Source organism: Ranitomeya variabilis, chromosome 6, assembly GCF_051348905.1.
Source record: "Ranitomeya variabilis isolate aRanVar5 chromosome 6, aRanVar5.hap1, whole genome shotgun sequence".
NCBI lineage: Eukaryota > Metazoa > Chordata > Amphibia > Anura > Dendrobatidae > Ranitomeya > Ranitomeya variabilis.
In genome coordinates, this window is record NC_135237.1 from 236,440,523 (window position 1) to 236,456,168 (window position 15,646).

General features: G+C 43.4%; 1 protein-coding gene and 1 long non-coding RNA gene across 14 annotated transcripts in view; one reads left to right on the forward strand and one right to left on the reverse strand.

Moving 5' to 3' along the window:
• Positions 1–15,646, reverse strand: part of CTNND2 (catenin delta 2) — a 3,400,942-nt gene that overhangs the window by 1,774,122 nt on the left and 1,611,174 nt on the right. The window lies entirely within an intron of this gene.
• Positions 13,020–15,646, forward strand: part of LOC143782257 (uncharacterized) — a 150,514-nt gene continuing 147,887 nt past the window's right edge. The window contains exon 1 of the long non-coding RNA XR_013216908.1: positions 13,020–13,076. This is a non-coding gene — a long non-coding RNA (uncharacterized LOC143782257). The remainder of the gene's footprint in view (positions 13,077–15,646) is intronic.

Sequence of the window (15,646 nt, forward strand, 5' to 3'; positions counted from 1 at the left end):
GTTTTTCCCGCAGCATGTGCACTGCGGTTTGCGGTTTCCATAGGGTTTACATGTAAATGGAAACGCTATGGAAACTGCTGCGGACCCGCAGCATCAAAATCGCCGCGGTTCCGCGGTAAAAACCGCAAAGTGTGAACATGGCCTTATGCTGTTTTTGATGCAGTTTTTGGTGCTTTTTTTGCTGCAGGTTTTTGGTGCGGTTTTTGGTGCTGTTTTTGATGTAGCTTTTTGATGCGGTTTTTGATGCTGTTTTTGATGCAGTTTTTGGTGCTTTTTTGCTGCAGGTTTTTGGTGCAGTTTTTGATGCAGTTTTTGGTGCTGTTTTTGATGTAGCTTTTTGATGCGGTTTTTGATGCAGTTTTTGGTGCAGTTTTTGGTGCGGTTTTTGATGCAGTGTTTGGTGCTGTTTTTGATGTAGCATTTTGATGCAGTTTTTGATGCTGTTTTTGCTGCAGTTTTTGGTGCTTTTTTTGCTGCAGGTTTTTGGTGCGGTTTTTCATGCAGTTTTTGATGCAGTTTTGATGCAGGTTTTGATGAGGTTTTTGGAAAATAAATAAACGGAAAATGTGTATGATTTGAATGGAAACATGCATGAAAAAAATGGACAAAAACTGTTCCTATGTGTTTTCCGTCTGGCGGAAACAGCTTTTTTGACGGATCCTGCAAAAAACAGATGAAACGTGTGGCCATCAGGCGCAATCCGGCGCTAATACAACTCTATGAGAAAAAAACAGATCTGGCGGAAAAAAATGGATCCGGCAGGAAAAAACGGATCCGGTGGAAAAAAAACGGATCTGGTGGAAAAAAACGGATCCGGTGGAAAAAAACAGATCTGGCGGGAAAAACGGATCCTGCAAATGTGCTCGCAGGATGCGTTTTTTTCCCATAGACTTGTATTAGCGACGGATCGCGACGAATGGCCACAGGTCGCGTCCGTCGTGCAACGGATCCGTCGAGTTTTGGCGGACCGTCGGCACGAAAAAACGTTCAAGTGAACATTTTTTTTGTCCGTCGCGTCCGCCATTTTCTACCGTGCATGCGCAGCAGAAACTCTGCCCCCTCCTCCCCGCACTTCAGAATGGTCAGCGGATGCGTTGAAAAACTGCATCCGCTGCCCACGTCATGTACAAATTTCACAACGTGCGTCGGTACGTCGGCCCGACGCATAGCGATGGACCCGTACCGACGCAAGAGTGAAAGAGGCCTTTATGAGCGTTGAATTAAAAAAAAAAAAACCTGAAAAAAACGGCGTGGGCTCCCGCGCAATTTTCTGCTATCGTAAGGTGACATTAAGCCGGGTTAATAACGGAGAGTCGTCAATAAGACGCCTATCCGTTATTAATCCAATAGTAAGAGAAGGGTTAATAAAACACACACACATTAGGAAAAAGTATTTTAATATTCTTCATTTCACCATACTTACCATACTTCAGCGCCTGCAAAAAACATAAAATAATAAACCGCATACTACCTGTCCGCCGTAGTCCAATTAATAACGAGTGTCCCACGACGATCTCCCCTATAGAACAGTGACATCGGGTGATGTCACTGCTCTATAGGACCCTCAGTGACACACTGACAGGAGACAATGGCTCCTGCAGTGTATCACTGAGGTTACCTGAGTTCAAAGTGTCACTTTATGGCAATTGCTGCATGGGAAAATGTCTCATACAGCAATGCCATAAAGTGAGACTAGGGACTTTTTTTCTTACAGTGGCGGAGGAATACAGTGGCGGAAGGATTGTGTTCCTGGAGCCCCTGGAGAGCAGTCGCATTATCTGATGCTGCTGCTCTCCACGGAAGATGGTTGTGGGACACTCGTGGATTTCTGCGGACAGGGAGTATATTGGTTGTTTGTTTTTTTCACATTTTTTACAGATGACACTGGCTTCGGGGAACAAAGTGACAAGTAATGGTGAGTATGTAATCTATGTTTAATGTAATGTATGTCTATATGTATGTATTGTATGTATGTATGTAGTATGTATGCAAGTAGTATGTATGTAGCATGTAGTATGTATGTAGCATGTATGTTTGTAGTATGTATGTAGCATGTAGTATGTATGTAGCATGTATGTATGGATGTATGTATGCAGTATGTATGTAGCATGTATGTATGTAGTATGTAGCATGTATATAGCATGTATGTATGTAGTATGTAGCATGTATGTATGTAGCATGTAGTATGTATGTAGCATGTATATGTGTAGTATGTAGCATGTATGTAGTATGTATGTATGTAGTATGTATGTGGTATGTATGTATGTGGTATGTATGTATGTAGCATGTATGTATGTAGTATGTAGCATGCGACTATTACAACAGCACAAAAGGACAAGTCAAAAGGAAAAACACTTACTTCTGTGGCTGCGCACTACCTGGCTGAACACAATTCGCATTGGGCTGGCACGAAGGTGCTTGGACTTGAAGCAGTACATATGAACATTAGGGGAGGAAACGCTACTCTTGAACTGTTAAAACGGGAATCCAAGTGGATTTTTGATTTGAACTGTGTCATACCCATGGGCATAAACGAAGATCTACTATTTACCGGTTTTTATAAACAATGAATTTCATCACCATTTGACATCGTTCTTGTATTTGCTGGTCTATGGTTGTATATATTCTATTTGTACTCTTTCACAGGTCATACCCCATCAGGGGTTACACATAATAATTGTTTGTGTTTTTCCTTTTGGTGGGTAGTCTTTTGGATATCCTCTCCACGGTTCTGCACATCCTTTATAAGCTACCGCTGAATATGGATGCATATTGCACAAATGTGCATCCCGCTCTCTTTTTTATAATGCGTAAACATGTATACTGCTTCTACATATAGTGCATGTTTTGCACATATGTGTTGACTCTCTTAGTTGCCTTTTTTCTTTTTGGAAATAGGTAATTTCTTTATTTTTTTATTTATTACTTTTTTCTCATTTTCACTGTTCAGTATTATTTATTCAATTATTTACTCATTGTTATTTTTTTTTTTTTTTTTTTTTTTTTTTTTTTGGGTTTATATTTATTTGTATTATTATCTTCAACTCTTGTTATACTGCTGGTTCATACTTATATTGGTCTTACGCAGCCATGGAATTTAACAGTCTCTATTTTCAGCTCTGTAGGCTGCAATATTTATTTGTCTCTGGTGGCCTCTACCCGCCTACATTCATTCCATGGTATTTAGTGACTTTGCGCAAGCGCATTCCCTGCAGTGACGTGCTGTCTTGGTAACTCAGAGCGGACTGTACACTTCTGCTCTGTGAAACCGGCGCATGCGCAGTGCCTACACGCCGGGCCCGGCACACTTAGACGCCATCTCTGAAACTCCATGCGGCGCTCCCAGCAGCCACACAGCTGTTTTTGGTAAGTGCATCGTTCATCTGGTATTTAAGCAGGAGGCAGGACAGTGGGGCACTACCCCTGACGAAGCCACAGCTTAGTGGCGACACGCGTTGGGTGCCTCTGTCCGCACCTCCTTTTTCCATAGGGCACACATGCTTTATTGACCTGGCCTGACCCTGCTTTATATTGGCACCTGAGGGACATGACAGCTACTGGTGTATCTTTAGTTCGGGCTGTTGGTTACATGAAGGATGGATATGGGTCAGTATATTCACCTGTATAGTAGTGCTTATTAACCTGTATTTCTGCACTCTACAGTGTATATGAGCAACCATTTGTCCTGCACATTATTACGTCTTTTGTAGCATTCACGGTAGTGTGTCCATACGGTGCTTAACAAGACTATCTCTTGGGACTGGCCAGGTGGTTATTACATTTTTTGCGCCATTTAGGTGGTATTGAATTATTGACATGTGAATTACACCCTGTTGTGGGAGGTGCGGTTTTTTGCCTTATTATAGGCTTTGTGCTAAGATGGGGGTATTGTATATCCCTTTGTTTTAAATGGTTTTAGTGTGTTTTTGTCTTCTGCATATTTGTTTAAATAAAGCTGTATTATTTATGTATTCGTGTAAGTGGTGACTCCCGTTTATAAGGCCTATCTTTTTCCTCTCAATACATATGTGGCACTTTATCAGGCCTTGGTCTGAGTCCCAGTGACCGTGGTGCCCCCATTTATCTTTATTTGGTTCTAAGTGCATACATGTGGATGTTCTTGTCCGCATCTTCGGGGTGTTGGCACATGGTCGCGTTGCTTATATTGGCTATTTGATTACTTATAAATTTGGTTTTTATAAGATTGTTATTTTCGACATGGATCTGGCAGCTAGGGAGGCTGCATGGAGTAGTCAGGCTAAGAATCTATTTCATGATGACTTTTTGGTTGCCTTAGACAATGACTCTGGAACTGATGATTTCCACCAGGTGACCAGGGAGTTAATGAATTTGCATAAAATATATGCCAAAACTTGGTGGAACCTAAAAACCCTGGAAGAGTACAAGCGAGTTGGCATCATTCCCAGGGGCCTTAGGGTACAAATTTTTCCCGCTTGGGAGGTAGATGCCGGGTTTCAGAAGACCTGGGAGTCGGGTCTCTCTAAATGTTCATTTATCATCCTGGACATGCTGATTGAACATGACCAGGGAGTTTTGAGGACTGTGAAGGACAAACTCCAGACATGTGAGGGTAAACTAAGTGGTTTTGACCACAAAACCTTGGTGGAACCGTTTCAGGGCCAACTTAAAACAACCCTTGATGCTTTTGAAAAAGAAATTACTAGCAAAAAAAGACAGAAATTCAAAAGAGATCAGTTGGACTTTAAAAATGGTCAAGCTTTCAAGTGGTCGCATAAGGGGAACAGGAGACCTGGAAATAGGGTAGATCAGGCCGAGATTGGTACGGCCGCGCAGTCAGATACACACTCCAGTGACGGTTTTTTATCCTCCGAAACGAGCGACACCGAAGGCGCAGGAGGAGGGGCCGCAGGAGGAGATACGGCCCAAAAGAGGCGTACCCGGAATCGCAAAGTTTGGTCGCCCCGGTATCCACGGGAGACACGTCAGAACAGGAGACGTCAATATTAGAACCATCACCAACCACTGGTAAGCTACGGATCATTAATTTATCCAATTATGTTTTATCAGAGTGTGAAACCAAGCTTTTGGAAAAAGGTCTTTCGTTTTGTCCTACCAGTGGGCTTGATAAGTTCACATTTATAAAGGATGTCTACCTGTTTTGCAGACAGCTAACGTTTAAATTACTTTACCATCGCCCTTCCACCCTAGATGAACTGCCCTTGGCTGATAGATTGGTTCTGAGAGATCTTCTGGACCTACTGGAAGAGGGGGATGAGTGCCAGCCCAGAAGAAAATTTACTGGAAGACTTCCCTCACAAGCTACACCTCCATTCACGCTGTGCCCGGCGGTACAGAGCTTCTTCAACGCCGTATGTAGAGAGGTACACGACCTTAAGCTTGATCCCATTAGAGGTAAAAACATAAGTCAAAGAGACCAGATTACTTTGGCGAAATTGGGCTCTAATAGGGATTTTGTCATTCGTGAGGCGGATAAGGGGGGCAACTTGGTGATCTGGCCGGTTGACCTCTACACACAAGAAGCCTTGCGCCAACTGGGGGATAAGGAGTGTTACCAGGTACTTCCCTCTGATCCCACATGTGTCTTTCAGGGTAAACTGAAGCGTCTATTGGAGGCAGCGTATACACGGAACATCATCAATAAACGAGAACAGGATTTTCTAAGTAACCACCATCCCAGGACTCCCACCTTCTACATGCTTCCGAAGGTGCACAAATCCCTACAGGCCCCTCCGGGTAGGCCGATAGTCTCTGGGATTGGTGGGTTACTTGAGCGGCCGTGTATATATATTGATTTTTTTCTTCAGCCCTTAGTTGTGTCCCTCAAGTCTCATGTTAAGGACTCCACCTCTCTCATCTTACAACTTCAGGATCTGGTGATACCAGCGGGGGCGTGGCTTGTTACCCTGGACGTGGAGTCACTATATACGTGCATTTCACACGAACTAGGTATACGTGCTGTGGCCTTCTTTTTGGATTCTAACACCACTGGGGACAGAGGACATGACTCTTTTATTCTTGATTTGTTGCTGTTTGTTTTGGACCAGAATTATTTTATTTTTGATCGTGTCTATTATAGACAAGTAAGGGGCACTGCCATGGGGGCTCGTTGTGCCCCCGCGTACGCCAACCTCTTTTTGGGGTGGTGGGAGGTCACGAGGGTTTTCTGTCTGGAACACTTCTCTGAACATGTCATAAAGTGGTTCCGCTATATTGACGATGTTGTGTTTATCTGGACAGGTACTCTTGAACAATGCAAAGAATTTGTGGACACACTGAATGATAATCCCTGGAACATACGGCTTACCTCACAACACTCCCAGACGGCTATTGAGTTTTTAGACCTAAAACTGCAAATCAATGGACCAAAAGTTTCTACAACCTTGTATCGGAAGCCCACGGCCACAAATAGCCTGTTACATTTCAACAGCTTTCATCCGCTGCACCTTAAAACAGGTATTCCAAAGGGCCAATTTTTTAGGGTTAGGAGAAACTGCAGTGATCACAGGGATTTCACTACACACTCTCGCGATCTCACAGCGCGTTTTCGAGAACGTGGTTATCCTAAACGGGTTATTTCCCGTGCGTTTTCGGCCGCTAATCATAGCAATAGGGGGGATCTCCTACAAAGTCATGCCAAAATTGCGGAGAAACCACTTGGAATTGTTACAGTTTTTAATAATCAGTGGCAAGATTTGCGGGGCATTCTATCGAAATATTGGGGTATTTTACAAAGCGAATCCAAATTGCTTCCCCATATTGCCCCTTATCCAAATCTAGTCGCAAGAAGGGCCAGGAGCTTTAGGGACTGTTTGAGTCACAGTCACTTCCAGCGTCCTGTCACAAAAATTCGGAGGGGAGGTAGACTGATGGGTACTTTTCCATGTGGAAATTGCAGCATCTGCCCGTATACCAGTGGCAATGAAAGAATCACGGTGCCCTCTTTATTTCCACAGACTCCCACCAAGGCCTACTTCAATTGCAGGTCCCGGAACTTGGTCTATGCGTTGGTGTGTCCTTGTCCGAAAGTATACGTGGGCCAAACCACACAAGAGCTCAGGAGACGCATACAGCAACACTTTTCGACTATTACAACAGCACAAAAGGACAAGTCAAAAGGAAAAACACTTACTTCTGTGGCTGCGCACTACCTGGCTGAACACAATTCGCATTGGGCTGGCACGAAGGTGCTTGGACTTGAAGCAGTACATATGAACATTAGGGGAGGAAACGCTACTCTTGAACTGTTAAAACGGGAATCCAAGTGGATTTTTGATTTGAACTGTGTCATACCCATGGGCATAAACGAAGATCTACTATTTACCGGTTTTTATAAACAATGAATTTCATCACCATTTGACATCGTTCTTGTATTTGCTGGTCTATGGTTGTATATATTCTATTTGTACTCTTTCACAGGTCATACCCCATCAGGGGTTACACATAATAATTGTTTGTGTTTTTCCTTTTGGTGGGTAGTCTTTTGGATATCCTCTCCACGGTTCTGCACATCCTTTATAAGCTACCGCTGAATATGGATGCATATTGCACAAATGTGCATCCCGCTCTCTTTTTTATAATGCGTAAACATGTATACTGCTTCTACATATAGTGCATGTTTTGCACATATGTGTTGACTCTCTTAGTTGCCTTTTTTCTTTTTGGAAATAGGTAATTTCTTTATTTTTTTATTTATTACTTTTTTCTCATTTTCACTGTTCAGTATTATTTATTCAATTATTTACTCATTGTTATTTTTTTTTTTTTTTTTTTTTTTTTTTTTTTGGGTTTATATTTATTTGTATTATTATCTTCAACTCTTGTTATACTGCTGGTTCATACTTATATTGGTCTTACGCAGCCATGGAATTTAACAGTCTCTATTTTCAGCTCTGTAGGCTGCAATATTTATTTGTCTCTGGTGGCCTCTACCCGCCTACATTCATTCCATGGTATTTAGTGACTTTGCGCAAGCGCATTCCCTGCAGTGACGTGCTGTCTTGGTAACTCAGAGCGGACTGTACACTTCCGCTCTGTGAAACCGGCGCATGCGCAGTGCCTACACGCCGGGCCCGGCACACTTAGACGCCATCTCTGAAACTCCATGCGGCGCTCCCAGCAGCCACACAGCTGTTTTTGGTAAGTGCATCGTTCATCTGGTATTTAAGCAGGAGGCAGGACAGTGGGGCACTACCCCTGACGAAGCCACAGCTTAGTGGCGACACGCGTTGGGTGCCTCTGTCCGCACCTCCTTTTTCCATAGGGCACACATGCTTTATTGACCTGGCCTGACCCTGCTTTATATTGGCACCTGAGGGACATGACAGCTACTGGTGTATCTTTAGTTCGGGCTGTTGGTTACATGAAGGATGGATATGGGTCAGTATATTCACCTGTATAGTAGTGCTTATTAACCTGTATTTCTGCACTCTACAGTGTATATGAGCAACCATTTGTCCTGCACATTATTACGTCTTTTGTAGCATTCACGGTAGTGTGTCCATACGGTGCTTAACAAGACTATCTCTTGGGACTGGCCAGGTGGTTATTACATTTTTTGCGCCATTTAGGTGGTATTGAATTATTGACATGTGAATTACACCCTGTTGTGGGAGGTGCGGTTTTTTGCCTTATTATAGGCTTTGTGCTAAGATGGGGGTATTGTATATCCCTTTGTTTTAAATGGTTTTAGTGTGTTTTTGTCTTCTGCATATTTGTTTAAATAAAGCTGTATTATTTATGTATTCGTGTAAGTGGTGACTCCCGTTTATAAGGCCTATCTTTTTCCTCTCAATACATATGTGGCACTTTATCAGGCCTTGGTCTGAGTCCCAGTGACCGTGGTGCCCCCATTTATCTTTATTTGGTATGTAGCATGTATGTAGCATCTATGTAGCATCTATGTATGTATATAGTATGTATGTAGCACGTATGTAGTATGTATGTAGCATGTATGTATGTATGTAGAATGTATGTATGTAGTATGTAGCATGTATGTATGTAGAATGTATGTATGTAGTATGTAGCATGTATGTATGTAGAATGTATGTATATAGTATGTAGCATGTATGTAGCATGTATGTATGCAGCATGTATGTAGCATGTATGTATGTATGTAGCATGTATGTATGTATGTAGCATGTATGGAGTATGTATGTAGCATGTATGTATGGAGTATGTATGTAGCATGTATGTATGTATGTATGTATGTATGTATGTATGTAGTATTTTTTTTTTTTTACATTCAACACATTAGCCGGATGATGGGACTACTACTGTCCCATCATTGGCTAATGTGTCAATCACTGTCAGTGTAGTAGGCATTGTCCGATGGGACTTGTAGTCCCATCGGACGATGCCTGCACAGACACAATGACCCCCGGCAGTCCGCACAGACCCCCCGGCAGGTCATACAGACCCCGGAGAGGCCGCACAGACCCCCCGGCAGGTCGTACAGACCCCGGAGAGGCCGCACAGACCCCCCGGCAGGTCGTACAGACCCCGGAGAGGCCGCACAGACCCCCCGGCAGGTCGTACAGACCCCGGAGAGGCCGCACAGACCCCCCCGGCAGGTCGTACAGACCCCAGAGAGGCCGCACAGACCCCCCGGCAGGTCGTACAGACCCCGGAGAGGCCGCACAGACCCCCCGGCGGGTCGTACAGACCCCGGAGAGGCTGCACAGACCCCCCGGCAGGTCGTACAGACCCCGGAGAGGCTGCACAGACCCCCCGGCAGGTCGTACAGACCCCGGAGAGGCCGCACAGACCCCCCCGGCAGGTCGTACAGACCCCGGAGAGGCCGCACAGACCCCCCCGGCAGGCCGTACAGACCCCGGAGAGGCCGTACAGACCCCCCGGCAGGCACGCACACTCGCACAGACCCCGCCCGCACAGAGACACGCAGTCTCCACCCACGCACCGCACACTTTCCATTATAGTGATTTTTGCACTGTGGGAACTTCCGATTCCGATTTCCGATATTGCAGAAATATCGGAACTCGGTATCGGAATTCCGATACCGCAAGTATCGGCCGATACCCGATACTTGCGATATCGGAATGCTCAACACTAGTCAAGAGATCTTGCTGATCGTTTTCAAGAGAGGGGGTACAGTAAGAGAATCATTAGAAGGGGTTATGTGAGGGCAAATAAGAACTCTAGGGCTGAATTACTATATGGGATGAATGGGCAGGTTGCCAACATCAAAAAAGTAGATTCGGATCAGGTCAGACTGATCACTACATATCATAATAAGTGGCATCAATTTCGTGAAATCATAGCGAAACATTGGAGTGTTCTATTCACTGACCCGATTCTTAAAAAGGTCTTACCGAAAAAAAACGCAGATCACTGCAAGGAGATCTAAGAATTTATCCAATACCCTGGGTCACAGTTATTATAATCCAACTAGGACATCAAATGATGCTGTCAATGCTGGTTTCTATCCATGTGGTCTTTGCAAGGCCTGCTCCAACACAATTAAAACCAAGACCTTTTTAAATTTCGATGGAACAAAAAAATACAATATTAGGAAATATATAACCTGTTCAACTCGAGGAGTCATCTACCACGCTACCTGCCCATGTGGCAAAATCTACATTGGCCTCACCACCCGTGAACTAAAAATCCGAATAAGAGAGCACTGCAGAGATATTGAAAAGGCAAAGACAGTGGGAGATGAATCTAATATAAAAACCTTGCCAAGACATTTCAGGAAATATCATGCCTGCAGTGCTGTGGGTTTGGTGGTGAAAGGTATAGACACTGTTACCATGGGGATACGGGGTGGTGATATAAGCAAAATCTTGGCCCAAGTTGAGAGTCGGTGGATTTACAGGCTTGGCACCATGGTTCCTCAAGGTTTAAACGAAAGTCTTGGTTTTGGGGCATTTTTATAATGGAGTCTTTCTTTTGGTATATGTCTGATACAGTTTTATGGGGTTTTGTGGGTTATCTTGTTTTTTCTATTTTATCTTACTTTTTCTCATCTTTTTTCCATAAGTCTATAGTATTGAACATCTATAAAGTTCCAGTCTTCCATCACCGGCATATCTACTTAGAGTTATGATGACTCCATGATTGAGAAAATACAGACGCTTGATGTCCATTATATATACGTCTTTTACTTTGGCTAAAGATGAACTTCCATCTTAATGAAGTTTGATTGATGAACTCGGATCGTTAAGAACCTGGTGACAGCATCCATATCCTCAAAGTGGACACTGCGAAATATATGGCCTAGTAGAGGTTGTTTAATAATAGCTATTGTGATCATTTTGTATTTATGCACTTAGCACTTTTTTATTTCTCAATAGTTCTACTTTGTTTGATTATAGGACTTGGACTGTCAAGAAATTGGTGATAGTATTTATGTCTTGATTATGGACATCATGAAATATATGGCCTAGTAGGGGTTAGTCAATATATATGCATTAGGATCATTCGGTATTCACTCCGCACTTAGCACTTTAGTATATTTGTCAACAAGTTTCACCTTTTGGATCACATGATATGTCACTTACAATACATGTTCCTGGCATCAGGCACATGTGCTATAAATAGAGCCTCATTGACATTTATTACTTATTATTTTTGTCACTTTTCACCATGGGAAGTTGGAAGTGCGCATGACATCGATACCACGGCTGGACCCTCCCACCTGCGGCACAGGCTTTTTTCCCCCACTCCACCCCTTAAGGCTGTAGTGAGGGTGTGGCCATTTCCGTGGGTGCGTGGATCCCATTAAGCTGTGTTTTCGTTTGTACATGCGCCGTTAATCCGGCTCCCTTTTTTATATACACTTATTGATTGACACCTGTCCCATGGTTTCTGGGTAAGAGAGTTCCATATCACTTATAATTTAGTCCCAGGTGTACACTGTTCGCAGTTAAGACACTTCACTACACGATGGGATATATATATTATGTGATGATTAAATTATATATATTAATTTGCTGTTTGATTTATGCATATATATTAAGTTATATACGATGGTCTCGTTTGGGATCAGCATATGCCTGATTGTCAGTGTGTCACAACAACTGACGCCCCTTGTACATCTTGAAGGTCTGTGTCTGATGAATCATGTGAGAGCTCATGATTTTAGAAGTATTATGATTGTTAGACTATCCGGTATGGAAAGTGTATATTTCCCTTTGTCCACTTGGTATGCGAGATATTGTAAGTTTTGTTAGATAATGTGCCGTGAGTACAGAGCTACCCCCTTTTTTATGCTCAGTGTACTATACAATATGGTTTTGTTTGGGGAGACCAAATGACAATGAGAATTTCACCCGCTGAGAGCATCTCGGTTGCTAAGTTACGCGGCATTGAACAGTCGCATCGCTTCAGTTCACTTCCGTGAATGAGCGTCATATAAAGGTATGCGTTTAAGTATGCCGAATTGATATATAGTAGCTGGGTTAACCTGGAGCATTATGATAACTAGGCAACGCGGCATTAAATAACTAGGCATGTACTCATTATGCCTGAGACTGCTTCACTTGTTTAGAGCTTCTCGGTTGCTGGGCGACGTAACATTGAACAGCCGCATCACCTCGCTTCTGCAGCTGCGCACTATGTAAAGGCATGGGTCCAAATGCACGAGACTACCTTACTTGTTGAGAGCGTCTCCTGCTGGGCGACGCAGCACAGAACAATCGCGTCACCTTGCTCTAATTCCGCAGCTGCGCACTGTTTAAAGGCATGGGTCCAAATATACGAGACTGCTTTACCTGTTGAGAGCGTCTCGATTGCTAGGCAACACAGTATTAAACAGTCACGTCACCTCGCTCCACTTCCGCAGCTGCGCATTCTGTAAAGGCAAGTGTCTATGTACACTGAGTTGTTAGGGGTTGCCAGGTAACGCGGCACATAATATTCACGTCACCATCTATTGACACATCGGATATAACGCCGGTTATCTCGTTCTCACATGTGACATTAGGGATATTAACGATTGGCTGGAAACTCATTTAAATAGACCCTCATCTCGCCTCCTCAACATACGCCCGCGGAAGAAGAACTATCGAAATGCGCGTAGGGGTTTAACACTGGTTCTGTGAGAGAGTGCAGAGGTAATTATGATCTTTTGATTATGCCATAGTTGGGGTCATGCCTGGTAAATTTTGTAAACATGGTACATGCTAAGACTTAGGCGCTATGTAAGCTATATTTATGAATAATTAATATAATTGTACATCATGATATAAGCGTTATAGGCTATTTTGGACAGCCAGTTACATATGCACATTGGCACTTTAATATAGCAGGTCTATTCCTCAGGCAATTCATGTTGATATAAATATAAATGATTGGGCACCGGCAATAGGTTATGTAATGAGGTATCTTATGTATTTTAAGCCTGCTGTTGCTCAATATCTGTACCGCACACAGAACCAGTTATTGGATTGGAGGCATTCTTGACATTATGTAAATGTATTTTGAAGTGAAAAAATATTTTATTCTATTTATTATTAATAAATTTCTACGTTTGAACTGAACATTCTGTGGCTTGGTTAATAACTTGTGAGGCCTTTTTGTTTGTATCATTGTGTGGAATGTGTTCTTGGTAAATTGGACTAAAATGTATAAACGTCAAACAGAGATAACAGACTGATCAAAATGTGGCCTTTTTTTTTGGCACACCAAAATTGTCTAAAAGTTGGCTATGACACCCAAAAATAAAATTGGAGTACTAAAATTCTAAGATATTCAGCGCAATAATATGCGATGCGTGAGGCGTACAACTCAAAGTGATAAATATAACAACTGTAGCTAAATTTTTTGAGGCCAGCTAAAGTTTTTTGGGGCAGCAAAATGCTGTCCAAAAATCTTATAAGACACTACAAAATATTAGATAGTAACAAAAAAAAAAAGGACAAATCTTTAGGCCCACTCACATCTGATGCCTGGGCCCCGAAAAAAATAGGTAAAAAATTATATTTTCACGCTCTTGTATTGCAATGACCTGGCTGTAGTCTGCAGTGTGACCAAGCAAATAAATGTCGAAAAAAGGGGGCTATGGATTGCTTTATAATAAAATGAGCAGGTATAACTTAAAAAAAAAAAATTGCCACGGACAACTGCAGCTACTTTAGGTATATATAAAATACTCAGAAGCAGACAATAATGGAGAATTTTGATGTATGCAGGGAGATCTATACAGTAGACTCACATACAGTGCCTGCAAGCCTTGCAGTTATGTGGGTATGTGCACATAGGCTCCCCTGCTCAACTAGCACAATTAAAAACTAGGCCTAAGGATAAGGAGCGGGTCTACTAAACTTGTAAGCCCCTGTTAGTGCTAGCGGAACACACCAAATTAAGAGAGATGGTATAAGGTGCGTTCGCAGCCCGGGGTTCACCGTGCAGAGATGGAACCTGCTGCTGAGTAATGACGGACTATATGGCTGTACAATGTGGATATACACACACAGGTTAACTTCAGCCTGTGTGAAGGAAGCAAACCCTGTTGCATCACAGGGCCACGGTACCGCACCAAGAGTGCAAGCAAGGAGTCTCAGGACTCTATCCCAAGACACAGGATTAGACTACGCTCAGACCACTTGCGCTCGACACCGCAACTGGGGTGTCAAAGTAACAGAAAATATAACTTAAAGCACAAGAGTGCGTGCTGTGCCGCTTTGGCGGACGCCACTAACCACCCAGACTTGGGATAGGAAAGCGCTCTATAAGCGCACGGCGCCGCACTGGGGGTTACAGCAATAGATGCTGCATCGTGTGTCTTTATGTTGACAGCTTAGTTGGGCGCTAGACAGCAAGCATCCACCTTTTGCGAACAGTCATACACAAGGGAGGGAATTTTAAAGAACGACTTGCACTCATCAACACACACACACGATTCCAAATGTACAATAGCGCATGGCTGTGCGGCCATGCGAACCGTTTATAGCTGCAGAAAGAACAGGACCTTCCCAGAAGGACCAATGGGAGTCAGCCACAGAAGAAGAACACCTTCAGGACCTTCCTAAAGGACCAATGGGATTTGCTGCAGTATCTAAGCATGTGACCCTTGATCTCCAATGAGAGATCTTGCCCTGGGCATGCTCAGAAAGGGAAGAGCAGGACTTGGTCCCAAACACGTCTGCTCGCCGCTGCCCAGTACTGGCTACAATGACAGAAGCTGGAAAGGCAGCAGTAACCAGTCATCCAGTATCAGCCTGAGCTAGACACTGGGACCAACATCTCCACTGAGCAGACTCCACTGCGGCTGGAGAAGAATGGGAGACCGTGGCGGAGATAGTTCGAGATTCCCCCTGTGCAGAGGCGGGATCTCGACACCTAACAGCCCCATACACAAAGTGCATGGGCTAAGAAATTTTGCCCCATGGGGGGGTAACTTTTTTTTAAAAAAAAATTTATGGACATCATAGACAGGCTTGGCAAAAATTGGACTGCCTGTAGCAGTACAGAACAAGTTAAGCATGGTGATCTAGTGGTGGAGAATGAGGAGACATTGCTGAAGGCCTCATGAAAAAATAGGCACAATGTAAAGGAGTGTCTCTCCTAGACTTGTAATGCCCATACACGCAGTGCATGGGCTGACAAACATTTCCCCAAGGGGGATAGGATACATTTTTTAAAAATATACTATGGACATCATAGACACCCTTGCCAAAACTTG